This window comes from Leptosomus discolor, chromosome Z, assembly GCF_034619465.1.
Source record: "Leptosomus discolor isolate bLepDis1 chromosome Z, bLepDis1.hap2, whole genome shotgun sequence".
NCBI classification, from domain to species: Eukaryota; Metazoa; Chordata; class Aves; order Leptosomiformes; family Leptosomidae; genus Leptosomus; species Leptosomus discolor.
Window position 1 is genome coordinate 10,098,939 of NC_141419.1, and position 18,209 is coordinate 10,117,147.

Here is an 18,209-nt window from a genome sequence, read left to right on the forward strand (position 1 = left end):
GAATATGTGGGCTAATTAGCACAGAAGAAATGTAAAGATCATTGTAAGTACTTAAGAATGAATGTCGCTAACATAGAAAGATGTGCCTTCTGTTTGGCACAGTACTTAGTAAGGCAAGAACGAGTTAAATAACACTTGTGGAAGAACAAGCAGCAATAATAGGTGAAGCACTTGGAGTGCTCATAGACTCATCAGGTAATTCAGGTTGGAAGGGACGACCTCTGGAGGTCAACTATGAGGTCAGAACAGGTTGTTCAGGGCTTTATCTAGTCTGGACTTGAACACCCCTATGGCTGGAAACTGCGCATCCTCTCTGCTTCTCATCACCACAGTATAGCATTACCAGTTGCTGTGAAAACTGAAGGTCATCTTGGCTTTGACTCTTAATTTTTGTTTCATCCAGGCTGGTTATATACCATCTTACTTTGCTATAATAGAAAATACAATGCAGTAATACAAGGATTTCAAATACTACTAAGAGACATAGTCCATCAGTTTAGGTAAATATCCAGAGAAAATATCATACTCAGAATTTTATGCAGATTTCATTAATTCCGATTGATCTTTCAGGACCGTGTAAGGCTCTGTTTTAGGATTATTACTGGGCAAAGTCTCAAATACGTGAGAGACCGCCATTCATCCACCCACACAGAACTGAGCTCATGTTATCATTCATCTGTTGGGGTGAGTTTTTTTGCTTTAAATGCAGCATCTTAACTGTATCAAAGAGAACTGTTTCCATTCCACTTTACTGCGCTAACAAAACAGATCATTGGATCAGTTAATCATTGGATTCATCAGGTGACCACTTGCATTATTAACCATTTAGTATTATGAGCACATAACTCATGCTGCAACGTTCATTTCCTTAGCAGTATTGTCTGTGATTTTTTCCTATGGTGTATTGCAAGATACACTTATCAAAACCTACAGATGTTCTGGGAAGTGTTACTGGTCTCATCGATGAATGCAGCAGTCATGGATGTGCCTTAGGATAGCAGACAGGCAGATGTGTTCGGCTCTGGGTTTCCTTCACCTTTATGGCTAAGAGGGAGGGGGAAGCAGTGTGGAGTAAGTTTACTCGATGAACCACAGCTTCTAGATTTGTTCAGCTAAGCAAGAACAAGGAATAGTTCAGGACTAGTGGGTTTACTGGTGCCAGTGGAACATGGGGTGGATGAAGACCAGTTTACTGACACACTGAAGTGTGTCAAGTTACTTCCTAGGAGCTGCTGTGCCATAAAATGGATTTCCTTATTGGTCAGCTTTTCTAGCTGGAAATGTACTGCCCCTAACTGCTAGCAGCCAATAGCTAATTGATGTAGTAGATTTAAATATGAATCTTGTGAAGATGTTTGTTAGGGTTGGTCACAAATTTTGAACATGCCACCCAAGATTGCTGTGGCAAATACAAAGTGATGGTGGTTTGAGCAGGACAGGAATTTTATATCCAGCAAAATAATCTTAAATTATAATGAAAGGAGGTCCTAGAAAACATTGAGTATATTTATATTTATAAAACATATGTTTTGTTGTATACTTATATCTGCCTGTGTCAAAATCCACTATTTTGATCTCTCACTGGTTAGAAATACTTAAACTATTGAAGGTGGAGTTTTAAGCCCCAGCCCTCTTTGGAACACTGCCCTTGTAGTCAACAGCCTCTAAGCACAGAGTATAGCATGTTATATTTTGAAAGGGACAAACCTGTGCCTGCACTGTTTCTGGTATCCTTGCTTGTTCTTGGGTTGTAACCGAAACCTTTTGCCATAATTTTTCTATTTCTCTACCAAACTCATTTACTGTTGGACAACACCCAAGTCTCAATTTCATCAGTATGCATTTGCCTCCTTGCAAGTTGTCAAATGACTAGTCAAGCCTTAAAAAACATCTCTGGAGAGATATTTTCAGGTAGCTGAAAATCAGCAATAGCATTTCTACCTGTGGCTATGAGAGTGTGAGAAGTAATGATTATCTGATAGCAAAGAAGGGCTAGTTGGGATGTTGTCTGGTTTGTCTCCCTGACCACCATTGACTACTGAACCTGTAAATCAGTACTCTTGACAATTAGCAGCAGAATGCAGGGCTGAGAGTACTCTTGTGAGGCTTATTTACTGTGGATATTGCTAATCACATATATAATGATTTGTTGCGGGTCTGAACATGGGATTCTACTGACATTTGTTTCACTAAGGAGACCACCACTGAGGGGTCTGCTCCTTCCCAAATCTGTGCTTCTCATGCTGTTGTGTTGGTGCGGCTCATGTCATTGCTGTGAGACTTCCTTGGGAAATTATCTTGGGTTAATCTCCTTGCAAAATCAAACAGGCAAGACAACAAGCCAAACAGAAAATGAAGCAGAAAACTGAAGAAGTCACACCAAAATATCAAGATTTTTCTTTATCACTGATAAACTTCATATCCCAAACAGTGAGAGACACTATAGCACAGCATGTGCTGTTAAATAGACAGTTTCTCCAGGAGAAAGATGTAAGAGCTCCTCCATAAACTCTCTCCTTGAGTCTAGATTGCTTTACTCTGGAAATTAAGTGTGCTGTCTTTATCAGCCTGGTGATTTTTTAGCTGTTGGCAGCCTTTGTCAGGGGTGGAAATGAACCAATACATAGATGTTCTCTGTCTTACATTCCTTAGGGATTTTTGAGGGATTTTTTTTGTCCTGCACTGGGAGTTGAATCTGATTTTGAGAGAAACCCTTCTGATCTCATGCCTATCTACAAGAAGCCAAAGTTTTCTCTTGATTCAAGGGTCTGAGTAATATGAAAGTCAGGAGTGAGGAAGCTGGAGAAGCCCAAGGGTATATCAAACAGAAAGATAATGTATAAAACTTTATCAGAGGCTGCTGTTAGGCAAAAGTTTCCTGAACCTATGTACTACAAGATAAGAAGATTTGGGGGATGAAGAAAAATCAATTAGGACAGAACTTTGAGTGAACGAGTGGGAGTAAGGGCAAAGGAGGCAATGTTAAACAGAAATGCTATTTCATCCTGGTGCCATGATGAATAGCAGAGAACTACCAGCTCTTGTATACCTGGGTTCTGTTAACCCACCAGTGAAGGTGATTGACTGGTCACCAGCAGTACTGATTGTGGCCAGGTGTCTGGTGGCAGAGCTTTCTTTCCAGACAGGATCTAATAACAGCTGACAGCAACAGTTCAGGGAGGTCTCTTGGAGCCTTGTCCTTGGGAACATCTGATGTTGCTTCTTTGTTTTGATTCATCAGTGACAGAGGGCATTTTCTTCATTTTCTGGTCATAGTATGTGATTCTGATAAGGAACATAGACATTTCTAGAGGCTGGTCAAGTCCAGAGTCCCTGAAGGGGTCCAGCCAGCCAGCTGGGCAAGGGACAGAGGTGTTACCAAGAGAGCCTAAATGTGAGGCAATGACATTACAGCATATTAATGGAAGAGTTTCACATGCTAAATAGATAAGAATGGGCCATGATGTTAAAACAAACAAACTCAAATAAACTCTTCAAAGTGATTGTTTTGCTTTTCCAGCCGTAGTTGATCTCTAATAACAATAGAAGCCAAACAACTTTGTTTAAAGTATGTGCTTATATAAGGCATCTTGTGGGAAATCTATGTAACAGAATCTTTCACGGGAAAAAGCCTAAGACAAGAATTGTGGAGGCTGGAGGAAAACTATGAGGCTCTGCAACTCACAGAAAGAAGCAGCAAAAAACTAGCAAGTCTTTTTACTTGGGTACCATAAAGAGTTACTCTACGACGCTGCAAAAAATGTACTAGATTTTTATAGAAATGTAGGGCCAGATTTACAGGTGGCCACATACATCATTCGTGTGTGCATAATTATGGAGAAATGCTTCCAAGATAGGATATGGGACTTACGAGACCTGGCTTTTATCTGTGCTTCAGAATTGTGCAGAAAAACTTTGTACTGATACTACTATGTCAATTTCTGAAAGCAGCTTTTTGTATCTTTTGCTACTATTATTTTTGGATAGGTTCTAGTATGGGCCAAGAAATAACGTCTTGGGTGTTTGTAACCTCAAGTTGAAGTCTAAAATGGGTGTGCTGCAGTGTGCTCGTCTCTCAAAATGAACTGTATTTATGCCACAAAAGAGCATAAAAAGTTCTGTTTGCTCCAACAAAGAGGTACGGTGAATTCTGTTCTGCAAGCTGTTCTTCTAGGACTTAGTAATATTTTTGTAGGCTGGATAACTCAGATACATGTAGCAACATAGAATAAAACCCAGCACAGATTTACTTCAATTTTGGGACAAGAGATTGACTGTTTTTCTTAATATATTATGGGTCTTGAAAATGTGTAGGACTGCCTTATTACTGTGCTTTATTGTGCAACCATAAATAAACTCTGTCAATGGAGGAGCTTTCTGACTAGATAATAATACAGACTGTTTTTCTTGCATATCTTTTCTTAATGCACTAATTTGGTTTGTTGTATATGCTTACGAGTGTGGATTTTTATGTGCTTACATTAGGTTTGGTCAGCAAAGCTATAAACACCATTAACGCTCTCAGAAAGCCAAGCCATGGCTCCTTGAATTTAGCTGTCGTGGCACTGCACCAACAAGTTACTACAAGTAGTTTTCCTATAACATCATCTTTACAGAGAAAAAATTGGCTGAAAAAGTAGAAATCATCTTATATTTGACTGAAGTCACTGAGTTCCTCTAGAAATTCATCCATATAATAATGCTGTTCCATATGTTACTGAAATTTGGATCTTCATGACTAATTTGATCTCCTCTGAGAGATACAGGTGAAATGAAATGTAAAACAAGCAGAAATACAATATCAAAAGTGCCTCAGAGCATGCTGCTTCTGGATTTTGGAACTGATGTGATAAAATATTCAGTCTGTCAAAAAATCAGTCAGAAAAGTTACATTACAAAATGCAAGATGATACAGGTTTGCAGTTTATATCTTCTGCTTTAGGTATCCATTTTTAAACTGTTTTCAACAGATTTAGCCTTGGTCGCGCAAATTATACTGTTTTCCAACATACAGTCCAAAAATAACTTGTAGAAATGTAGCATGCAATTGGTTGTCAAAACAAAGTTATTAAATCAGTGCTTAATTTTATCTCCTGATATAAGCAGTAAGATCCTTGTAAATTTAGAGATGACAATTCACTGGAGTAAAGTAAAAAATTTCAGCCCATCATTTAATTACTAAAACCTGCAGGACAGAGCTCCTGAAACTCTTGACTAGTTTTAATCAAATTTGTCTGATGGGCTTGGCCATGAAAACCAGGAGTATTTATACTGCACATCAAGTCAGGACCAGCAGCACTCACCATCTGGGCCAGACAACTGAAGGAATAATATCAGTCCATTCACCAGTTCACTCTTAAAGGCGGTCAGAAGAGAATCCCTATGGAGAGAGTGAGTGACTATTTGGGCTTCCCAGTAACACTTCAGAATGCAGAGTGACACACAACATCAAAGAGTCACAGGATGGTTTGGGTTGCAAGGGACCTTAAAGCTAATCCAGTTCCAACCCCCTGCCATGGGCTGGGACACCTTCCACCAGACCAGGTTGCTCCCAGCCCCGTCCAGCCTGGCCTTGAGCACTGCCAGGGAGGGGGCAGCCCCAGCTTCTCTGGGCAGCCTGTGCCAGGGTCTCACCACCCTCACGGTGAAGAATTTCTTCCTAATATCTCACCTAAATCTGCCCTCTTTCAGTTTGAAACTGTTGCCCCTTGTCCTGTCACTACAGGCCCTGGTAAAAAGTCTCTCTCCCCTTCATATAAGCCCCCTTTATATATTGCAAGGCCACAATAAGGTCATTCTGGAGCCTTTAAGGTGTGACTGTATTACATCAAGTTTATACCAACTATGAATAAGCAAAGTTATAGCTAAGTGAGACTTGATCAGATCTTACACAAGATTGTAGGAAAGTCTGAGTTCTTGCAGTGTTTGTGAGGTCTCAGGATATTCCTTGCCACTGTCAGAGCCACCTTATGCACAGAGAGACACTAGGCTGGTCACTACAGAGTAAAGACACCGATCCTACGCAGGACACAGTATGCACGGAAATATGTGCTTCTATACAGCAGCAAATAATTTTGTCTATGGTTTTGGTATTATCAGAGTCCTTACTGCTATACAAAGATTTTAATGCTATTTTTAAGAAAGCAAAATAGACATTCTTTTATTGCAAAAATTTGCATTGAGGAATATTTTATTTGTATCTTACATTTTAAAAGTGCCATGGGAAGAAGTGGGTTTGATTTTGAAGAAGAATCGTTTTGAATAATTAACCATGAATTACTCTAATTAGAAGAAAATAATTATAGGTTGGACATGGCTGCTTCAAATGAGATGTATGGAGTTAGTGACTATTGGAAAAATAATGCCACCTGATAGAAGCTGAAATAAATCTGAAAAAGAACTTTCTCTTACAATCAGGATTTAACTATGGTATTTTAAAATGTCTCCAATTTAAAACATGCAAATTTCTTCTAGACAGAAGTATTAGTAGGACTATATTGTTGAATTACAAAATCCTCAGTGTAATAATTAAAGAAGGTAGTTTTATCCTTCAAAAGAGAGTTGTGATTAACTCTTGTCTTAATATCTGAGCTTTTGCTCAGAACTACTGAGAATACTATAGATGCCTCTTCAAATCATAAAAATCTTGCTTGAACCAAAGGTATTTTTACAAGTAAATGTAATATAATAACATATGTTTGTATTACATATACAGAGATGTATATATTAACAACATGGTTGTCTTCAGTTTGAGGTGTAAGGGGTTTAGCATGCATGCACCATTAAATTTCCTTACATTGAGAAGAATAATTTGTTTCCTTTAAAAATCATGCTTGGGAAAACCCAAGGCTGAATAGTCTAAGATTGCATCATTCTTCAAGGACTCATGTTTCTCTGAAAATTACCTGAATACAGCCAGAAGAAATCCTTGCAATTTAATTTTTTTAGCTGATTATTCTGGATTAGGTCTCTGGTTTTGCATCTTTCATAACTTGAAATTTGCATCAAAAGACTTCAGTGTTACAGTGAAATAATGATTTTTGGTGGCTCTGTAAATGCCGTTCTCAATGTGATTATCGCATGCCCATAAATAACCTCCTGTACTTCCCTTCTGTTAAAATCTTAATAAGCAAGATGACCTTTTTAACACAATGAAACATTAACCAATCCATTTCTGTCTAAGCAGCACGGACAGCTAAACCCGAGGTTTTCTAGACCATTGTGCTAGCAGCAATGCGCCCTCTCCAGTGAATTTTACTGCCATATATTCATCACATGATTATATGCTCATGGACACTGTTAGCCTGTAATGTGTTGTTGAAGTCCAGATAAGGAAGCAAAAGTTCTCTTGAATATTTATCCTTATTGTAATTATCATGGCACTTCTACAAAACTCACTGATGTTTTGTTTCGATGTCAGTAGAAGTAATTTAGTTTTTTCCAGTTTAATCTTCTCTTTCATTTCTTGCCCTGAACCTGTGCTTTAGAAAAGTGTAGTAGTGGCTTCTACGCAGAAGCAGGTGAATGGAACTTGTAACACGTGTAGTCAAACACACAGAAATAGTAACCTTTGCTATTACAGAAGCTAAGCTGATGACCTCTCTGTAAAGCTTAAAGCCAGAAATTATTTCTGGGTGGGGGATCATGTTTTTTTGTGATAAGAGTGTAATGTATTTTTCCTTAACTGAAACAAGTATGGTAAGACTATCATGTGCACCTCTTCAGTGGTAGCTATTTCATTTTTTCCTTCTTACCTTTTTATAACACAAGTGAGGGAACAAAAAATAAGCCAAGCAGAGATCGTTCGTGTTTAAACGCTGCATCCTTATGAACACGGTATCTAAACATTAGTTGCATTAACTCACTCCAAAGCCAATGCGTGTTGTCTAAATGCAAAGTGTGAGAGTGCTTCCATCTTTTGTTTGTGGTTAGACTGCTGTCATGTTGGCCCATCCTCTTAAATGTGAATAATACTGCCTGTTGAATTTTTTTGTGTGTTAACCTTCCAGATGCTTCTAAAAGACTTTGAGCCTGTGAGAAAATGATGTTGAGCATCTAACCACAGAATGCAGACCTTCTAGGAGATCACTTAGAATTTCTGAATTCTGCGGTAATAACTGAACATATAGGCTGTTGGGGTTTTTTTAGATTAAATTCATTTAAATATATCCTATTCTACTGTCACAACTTCTTACCCAAATGGTATGTAGCTATGCTTAAGCAATTTTATACCCAGATTGTTGTCACAAACTTTCCTTATAATGTGGACATTGATTTCACTTCAGCATTTTAGAATTTTCATTCTTATTTGATCTGGAAGCCTGTAAATTATGAGCAACCTTAGGCAACTCAAAAGTATTGTGAAGGCGTACAGTAAAACTGAGGTCCAGAGAATAGCCATGGAGATGCTCAGGGGGCTGGAGCACCTCCCCTGTGAGGACAGGCTGAAAGAGGTGGGGGTGTTCAGCCTGGAGAAGAGAAGGCTCTGGGGAGACCTTACAGCAGCCTTCCAGTGCTGAAAGGGGGTACAGGAAGGGTGGGGAGGGACTCTTGATCAGGGAGGGTAGTGATGGGATGAGGGATAACGGTTTCAAACTGAAAAAGGGCAGATTTAGGTTAGACACAAGGAAGACATTCTTCCCTGTGAGGGTGGTGAGGCACTGACACAGGCTGCCCAGAGAAGCTGGGGCTGCCCCCTCCCTGGCAGTGCTCAAGGCCAGGCTGGACGGGGCTGGGAGCAATCTGGTCTGGTGGAAGGTGTCCCTGTCCATGGCAGGGGGTTGGAACTGGATGAGCTTTAAGGTCCTCTCCAATCCAAACCATCCTGCAGTTCTATGATGTGGAAGACTCATTCTCTTTATGAATAGTGCAATCAGATCACTCTGGGTAAGGTCTTCCACCTTCCCAGAGTACAACTGTCTATTCTAATTCTTTAGAAATATAACTTTTAAAAAGAAGGAGGAGGAAAAAAAATCTCTTTTCAGAATTTAATTTTGCCAAACTGTGTCTATTTGAAAAAGCAATGACTAAAATGTGGCATTTAATTATGATTTAAAATTATTGACATTCAGGTGCACCTGTTTAATCAAAAGAAAATAATGTGTGCGCTGTAGTCTTTTTCTATTATGCTTCTGATGACAATGGTAGGGTATTAAGAAAATATAATAGGAAAAGTAATATCTAACATTTTGTTTTGTTATGTCAAGAGATAGAATAAATGTTCTTATTGGGTAATTTTTACAAATTTCTGCTATATTAAGCTATAAATTTCCAATTCACCTTCATCTGATTATCATCTAAAGTCAAATGCTCACCCAATTAGTTATTTGGTATATTCCTGGTATGCTCTTAAGAGAAATTTATTATCCTCAGATCCATACATCTGTACAAAGTATTGCAAAGCTGTTACCAAGACACATGAGCATTTTCTGCTTACAGTATGGGAGAGCTTTAATTACAGGATTCAGTACTTTTTCCTTCTTTTCATATAACTGCACCCTCACTCTGTGAAGAGTGTAGGCTGTGCCATTGCTGGACCATCGTTGTGCAGTGATCAGAGCTGCTGTACGAATAACCTCTGCTTCATTACTGCTAAAGTTGGAATGTATGAGTGGGCAGGCTGCTGCAGAAAGAGCCAGGATCCTAGCACCTGAACGACATGCTAGACTCTTCCGCTCTTGCCTCTTCAACAGAGTTTGTGCAGGGGGAAGACCAGGTTACCTGAAGTGGAGAGTATAACATGTTATTTGGAGCAGACGTGGGCATTCACAGTTGTGGCTGAAATCACTGGAAGATATTCTTTCAGAAAGGAAACCACTGTCTGGTGCTAAGTATTCTTCATTAATGGTGTCTCAGACTGGGAACTCAAATATGATTTTAATCTTTGTCCCAGTTTGGCGATACATTAAACAGGGTAGTGTCTCTTAATCTCAAAGTATGTGGTATCAATGTTTTCTTTAGTGTCTGTGAAGCACTTGGAGAGTGATGCCTGCAACAGAGAAGCCTGGAAGAAAATTAAATAATGATAATAACAACATCAACTTTGAAATGTGTGGTAAATTAGATGTAAGGTCGTCCACTGAATGCTTAGTTGAAAATACAAGACAGAGATAGGTAGGAAAATGGTGTATGGAACTTATCATTAAAATTCATAGTTAACCTTAAGTCCAGCATTTCAGACTTTTAAAGTACCTGAATTTAAACTTTTTAACAAAATTTTTGTATCTCAGAGAGAATTTGAACATGTCTGGTTATGCTGGAGCATTATCTAGTAGGTAAGGGGGAAAAGCACTTCTAAATGAGTTACCCTTTTGTAGGATGAACTGAAACCAGAGCACTGAATATTCTGGGCAGGCTGTTCAGAGACTGTTTGCAAAACAGGAGAAGGATTTAGTTTCTCTTTAATATAACTTCTGTCTAGCTGTTTCTCTCTTTCTGTTGCATACCTTGTTTTCAACAGCTTTGGATTACTGAAATAGTTGAGTAGATATGTATATGTGTAATCTTTGTCTCGTTCTTTAATGTAATTTCTACCTCGTTTTTGTCTCCAATTCTGCAACAGACTACATATGTATACAGTCTTACAGATAGGCAAAATAATGACCTCCTGTGTTATGGTTTTATATCATGGTTTTGCATCTAAAGAACTTACAGTCTCAAGCAGCAGTTGGGTATATTAAAGAAATAATTAATTTTAGTTTCTTTTAACTTTGCCTTTTCTGGAAAAGTATGGGAGTATGGTTTTGTTACACAGTGTCATCACTGCAAGAACAGCAATTCTGTGAGCAGTGCTCGCTTTTTCTACTGGAGCAGTTCCCGTGGTTCATGGCGGATGATAGTCATGCCACTAGGATCAGCTACATCTTAGGTGTTCCTAGGGCCAGGTGCAGATGCCTGATGATATATCCAGTCCTTTCACACACCTAGAATCCATTCAGTGCACTCCTTCTGTGGCATATGATGGCTGATGGTTTGTAGGCCAGCACCAGTGTTTTAACAAAAATAGTAAATATTTTGTGATTGTATTGTAAAGGCATAACATTAGCTTGAATAGCTGCCTTTAGAAGAAATAAAAAAGCATTTCTATGAAATACCCCAAATAACGATTAATTCCACCTTTTACACAGTGTTTTCCCCCTTAACAATTCCAAGTGCTCAGTTAGCAAAATTTTATCCTTTAATCAAGGCTTTGAATATTCACCTTTTTTTAACTACAGTTCAGGTGGCCATTGTTAAAAATACACATATAATTGTTTAAAGAACATCTCTCATTTTGTCTAATGCATCTTTATTGAATGCAACTGAGTGCCTTTTTTTTTAGTAAGAACAGGAGACATTTCTCCCTCTCTTCTTAATATAGCTACTGGTCAATCTCTTATAAAAAATATTTCAAATGTAAAGTAACATTGAGATGGTCTTAAGCCACATTATTTATTATTTTTACTGCAGATTAGAACAGGTAGTTTTGGGCTTCTTTCCACTGTGATCCAGATGTATCCATTATAGAGCACATCCTGTCTGTGCTTTTGCCTACATGGTTACAGCAGTTACCTTCTGACCTACAGTGTCTTTGAATTTCAAAATCCAATTAATACTATGTCTGAGCTATTTCATTCTCTTTTCTGTGGCCTAAGGAAAACAAAATGATTTTTTAAAAGCTGATGTATTATTTCAGTGTTCATTTGAAGAGGTCAACTTCTTGTTAAATTCAGCAGAAAAATTCTAAGTAGTAAGCTGCCACTTCAACATTTTTGCAGCCATATTTATTCAGATATATTTACATGTCTGATAAAATTACAGCTGTGGAAACAAATTTAAATTAGCTTTTTCACTTTTACATTTAGTTTATCTCTTTCCCTTAAAGATTTGTGATCTTGCCAGGGTCATTCTCCTTGCTCATATTTTTGCACTCTAGCATTATGATATGTTCTTTGCACATACATGAATGCTGCAGCCTTGCACTTACTAGTGGCATTAAAATGAGGGAATAAGTGTCAGAACTGAACAAGTCTTGACTGTCAAATATAAGCATCTCTAGCATTCATGGCTAATGCTCTAATCATCAGTGCAAAACGTTGAAATAATTTGCTTTCCCTACATGTTTTTACTGGCCAGGATGCATAGGGGAGTAGCGTGCTCAGTCATAATCATGCTCCACAAAGGTTGGAAATGTTCCCTTTGAGCTTCCAATCATCAGGACAGACGAAGTGAAGACAAGCCCATTGACAAGCAAGAATGGCAATAATTTATTTTCTACTGATGGGTTGTGAGAAATCATGTTTGGAGCAGTGGCTGCATACTGTGGGGCTACATGAAGAAAGACTGCAATGGCCCTAGATGAAGCTCTTCACAGCTCATTTAGTCCAAATGTAGCCACCTGGGTGGTGAATCGGTTCAACGTACCAGCCCAGGCATTCCCGCACCAAATTAGATCACTTACAGGCAAGGCATATAGGGGTTCCTACAAGGCATTAATCAAGGGTGCGGGGGGTGAGCTGTCAAAACGTGGATTTCAAAATTAAGGAACACAAGAAGGATTAAAATGCAGCCACGTCAGAAATTCAGCAATATAATTTCCATCACTTAACTCCAGGTATGGAAAAGAGCTTGGCAGAAGAAATAAGTGAAATATTAAGGGTGCTTTCAGTAGGGGTAGATTTTTACAGATGTTAATTAGTGAAAGCAGCATGAGGATTTATTTAAGCTTGGGCACACCCCCTTCAACTTTCAGCTGACAGGTCAAATTAATTTATGTGCTTCCTAACAGTGCATAACACAGTTCATATCTTATTTAAATTTACTTTTGCCAAGGCCCACTGATGTGCTTAGCATCTGACATCTCATGCTGTTTCAGAACACAGACGGATATTTTATTTTGCAGGATATGAAAAGCTGACCCCGTTTATTTTATCAACTCAATTTTATTTTATTTCTATAGAAAAAAAAATAAAATAATATTGAGATCTGACTCTAAGGGTTTTGCATACATTTTACTCTACTTTTTTTCTTTAATATGATTTTTGTTTCCTAAGAAATTCTGCTGTCTGTATTTAAAGTCAGATATCCTCTTAAGCAGAGATCCTTGAATCCTCTGAATGGAAGCATCCTGACCTGACCAGCTAAGCATTGCTTCAGATGTTGTGGGGTTTTGCACTTTCTTCTCATATTGTCCATTGCTCTGGGGGGAGGAAAGAGGGAAGAAACAACCAGAGGGGCAAAGTTCCTTTTATCTTCAGAAAAACTGTAAAGTAGGCATCTCTCCTGTCTGGTGTGTGCTGGAAGAAAATCTCCTGCGGTAGCCCCCTCCTTTGCCTTCTGCGTCTCCCTCCATTGTCAACTTGGAAAACTGGAGAATCTGGATTTTCTACTTGAGGGGAAAATCACTAGCATCTCTGAAATGCTTCAGAAATCAGTAATGACCAGGAGTTGTCTCAGTGTTATCACAGATGTCATACTCCTCTGTGTCACCCGCTTTCCGATAGCCATCAAAGTGGGTCTCCCCACTCCTGCATCCGTAAGGATCCGTCAGATAGGAACCATTTGCCACACACCACTTCCTCTTCTGGAGGCTGGGAGCAAGCAGCCCACAGGGGATAACAGCCTGCTTCTCTGGCAGTTGCTACTTACTGCTCACACAGACTTCTCTGCTCTGGCACTGAAAACTCAATGTTTCAGCCCTGCAAAACATACAAAAAATAATTTGTGCTTCTACAAGTAAGGATTGTATGTGACAGGATATGTAAATGACAGAATTAAGGTTTTCCTGTGTCGCACTTCTAAAAAGTTGTTCTATTTCATCTATTACGATGATATTTTTTTATTTACTCAGAATGAGTGTAAGGCTCTTATACACAGTAATACAGCTTAAATGATCTCAAATTTAAAGAGAAAATACATATTTGGCAATTGAAATGTCTATGAATTGTATTTATTTCTCTTCTAATCGTCTTAACTTATAACTTACTTAAGAAAATGCAAAACAAAGGGGGCAGAACTAGAGTTATTATGTCTTTTAGGTAATCTTGACTTCCCTTTTTTTGTATTACGTCGGGAGATTTGTTTTAAAAAAGTCAAGTGTGATGATGGCTTATTATCATAGTGTGCAATACAGAGGCAAATACATAACGTTTAATGTGCCAGGTAATCTGTGAGAGGAGTTAATTATATCAGTGTATTTTATATACTGTCAAGCTTCCTTTGAAGGGACATCTCCAGCTCCTCTCCTCCTTTAAGGTAATTGTACCACACTGTGATCCTTAGAAGCACACTGAAAATACAGTGGCTTCAAGGCAAAAAAAAAAATTATCTTTCAATATACAGACATATTATGACATAAATACACATGGTTTGTTTATACTAGTTAATAATTTTTGTAGATTTCCTCTCTGGTTTTATTTCAGATTTTTAGTGCAGCTAATCTAAAAATAGCATGAAAACAGTGTACCCTGTATGCAACTTCAGCTCTGTACTTCCTGCATGTTGCATTAATATTGGAAATATAGTAATGAATTTTTCTAAATGATTCATTATACCAGGCACTTGGAAATTTTATTTTTATTTGGTATTATTTGGTCCTCTAAGGTAACATGACAGGATAACTGTCTTGCATAAAAAACAAGATCATCACTCTTTTTCACTGCCTATCAACCAGTTTGTGCTTAACCAAGCATTTATTTATTACCTTAATGGTAAGGTCCATGAGGTTACTACACCTGAGAGAAAAATCTGTAAGACAGGCTTTCTAATTAATCACTGGGAGGGTTCAAGAAGGTCTTGTTATTTCTGTGTACAGCGGAATTTATGTAGTCTATTACAAGTGTTGATTGCTAAAACTGCAGCTCATTTTTGTTTCTTCAGATCTGTAGTTCTTTTTGTGCTAAACTGTACCATTCTGCTTGCAAACATGCATATAAAAAGGTGCAGAGAGAGGAAGACAGGTCTAACTTTTTGCCTGTTTGCCCCTTGAGCATCTGGGCAAAAAAATGGCGAGAAAGAAAGGGAAAAGGAAGAAGATCAAGAGTGGCAAATTCAAACATGGACAGGTTGGGGCAGGGGGGAAATATCCCATATGAAAACAACAGTCACACAGTTTGCAAACAATGTAGAGTGAAAATCCTGCGAAATAGTCCAAGATACCATTTACTTTGTATATTACCTTTTTTTGTCTAAAATGCCAGAATCTGGTAAACATGATACCTGCTAGGCTGGTGTTCTTCTTTTCACTCAGGCTGGGCAGAGCTCTTGCTGCTGGAATACAGGCACTTGAGCCAGGAAAGCTGGGAAAAACTTCTGACCTCTCACAATATCCATGTGCTGAGCTTCCTTATTAAAAATCCTTCTTTTGAAACCGACTTCTGGAAATGAATCTCTGCAACACCAGCTTCACCCCAGGTGAAGTACAGTCCGGTTTTAAGAGAAGCTCACCTGGCACCACGACCAGGAGGGATGGGGAAGCCAGAGGAAACATCTCTTTAGTCACGGCTATCATAACAGAGTAAAACTGCCCACACTGATCCTTATGAAAATAACGTCTCTTTATTTCTAAGGAAATCATTTGCAGCCAAGAGAATAAGTAGAGCACATGGAAAAAAAACCTGGAGCGGAAGGATTATTTCCTTCTTTTACTTCTGCAGTGAAAACCAGAGTGCACATTTTAGACGACTGTGAACTCCACTGTAATCTTTCTGTGCCTGTTAAATAAAGCCTGTTAAATAAAGACATATTTCTCTATATGGATGTTTCGAGAAGGATATATAAAAAAATCAGCTATATGGGTTTCTTGTGCCACTGGAAATCTCCATACAGAAAGCCGAAGAACCGCATTGCCAATGCTCTTATAAGGAATTGTTAAGTCCCTTGACTGGATCCCCTTCTTCTGACCTCCTCAAAGACCTAAGGATTTTCTTCTCATTTTCATAGATCAGTGTAGCTTTGCCCTTACCTATGTACAAAACTTCCTCCTTTTTCATGTTAGCATATCACTCCTCTTTTGCTGTCTTATCTACATGCTTTCCTCCTGTGCTTCTGAGGTTCTATGAATTTCAGCCTCTTTTGAATAAATTCTTCTTTGTGCAAAAGGATGTCCTCACCTCTTCTGCAGGTGATGTTTCCACAGGGAGAAGTAGCAAGGAAGCTTCTCCTTGTTTACACTTTGCTCCTGAGGTTTTCCCTTGTTTCATCAGATCAGAGGAGGGATTGTTCGTACTCCTGAGTATCACCAAATGCCAATTAGGGCTTCCACACTGGATTTCTGCACCCTTAAACAAAGCTACAGCTTGAATTGCTGATGTTCATTTGAAATATATGGAGAAAAAAGCCAAGCTTTGCCGTGTCTCTCTTTTTTTACACATAGAAAATTCTTCCATAGCTGCATATTGCCTAGTTTTATAGAATTGGATCTACAATTTAAAAAAAAAAAAAAAAAAAAAAAAAGTTAAAAAATCATTATATGCAGTTCAACAAAGGCTGTAAATAGGTAGGGATAGTTGCACATAGTTATGCTACCTATGAGAGTGGTCAAACAGGTTGCCCAAAGACACTGCAGACTCTCCATCCTTGGAGGGGTTCAGGACTTCACTGGACACAGAGTAGAGCAACCTGATCACCTTACATCTGTCCTGAGTGGGGAGTTGGATGAGATGAGCTCTAGAGGTCCCTTCCAACTTTGATGGTGAATAGCAATGAATGTGTTCAGGCTCTGATGGAGAATGTTTGCGTGTGGTATTGAGCAGCTTTAACCTATGGAACCTGGCTGAAGACCAGCATCTTGTGAAAGTCCACTGGTCCGGTCCTCAACTTGAGACAATAAAGAGCTTTAGCAGACAATTACCTCACACCAGAGTGACACCACTAGGAAGAATACAAGGAGCAATGCCATTAGTAAGATTGAGAAAAAGCAATGCTGTTGATAGAACTGAGAAATGGCAAAGCCATTTGAGATCAGAAGAGGGAGCCCAATGTAAATCCTCAAAGACTGGAGACTGTACGTGATCTGAAAGAAGGGTACCTTGGGGCTGTCCCTGCATGGGTATTGATGGACCATCCCAATGCACAAGGCAAAAGCCCAGTCTCCCAGTGCCTTGGCTGGCAAACAGGTACCTGTGTCTGAAAGTGGTAAAATTTAGTGACTAAGAGCGTGTATGAATGGATGCTTATGCTTCAGACTGGTTTTGACTCATAAGTACACAGGTCCTCTTCCCCTTTGAATAGCATCAGTTAAATCAGGTATAACTCAATGTTAACCCTAAGAACCACTCGCATCAATTGTTAAATTGGAAAGTTACTAATTCCAGAAAAAAAAATTATCTACTAGAATAATATTTGGCATGTGAAATTTCATGAAGGTTGATTTTATTTTATGGGCAAGTTTGGGCTAAAGATGGATATAACAGATATAACACAGTAATCTTCAATTTTAACTAAAAGGCAACTGCTGTGCCCCCATCATTAAGCTGTAATTCTTACAAAAACTTAAATTAATTGGATTTTTCACCAGAACTTTTTTGTTTGATTTAAAGTACCATGTAGATTCGTTATAGAAACTTCATTTAAATATGGATTTAATTAGAAATGTTTTATAATTTTAATGAGTCTTAAAAGTCTTTTGATGAGCAGTCAGTGTAATTATGGTATTTAAAATGATTGGATAAATGCATACTTTATAATTTACCTTCCTCGCAACTGTGTTTTCATGCCGGTTATTTTTAACATGAAGAATTGTTTCATTTTGTGGCAGTTTATCCTCCTCTTCCTTCCACAAAATGTTTTATCCCTGAAATAAAATTAAATATGCATGATACTAGTAGTATTGGATAATATTGTAATAGCACAGTTAAAAATCAATCTAAGAGAGGAAAATTATTTTGGTTTTGTTAGAGAAGTGACTAAATTGACAATTTGTTATCCAGAAGTAAATTACAGACTAGCTCTGTCCTATATGTGTTTTCTCTTTCGTGTTTGAGGAAATTACCTGCAAAATTGCTGCAGAAGATGCATTGCACTAGGCATTGTGCTATCAGCAATCTGCTTCACTATCACAACATGAAGAAAGAAAGAGGTTCAGCAAATTTAGGAAAATAAGGAGGTTATAGAACTAGCGGTTAAAAGGGGAAAAAACGGTCTTTTTAATGCATCATATACTTTATCACACAACCTACATGAAGAGCACAACTATCACATGCTGAGCCTCACAATTCATTGTTCAGAGACAG

The 18,209-nt window shown here is 38.4% G+C and overlaps 1 protein-coding gene across 1 annotated transcript in view; it reads left to right on the forward strand.

Moving 5' to 3' along the window:
* The window catches only part of LOC104351899 (uncharacterized protein KIAA0825), a 157,445-nt gene that overhangs the window by 120,488 nt on the left and 18,748 nt on the right, over positions 1-18,209 (forward strand). The gene's annotated exons all lie outside the window — the stretch shown is intronic.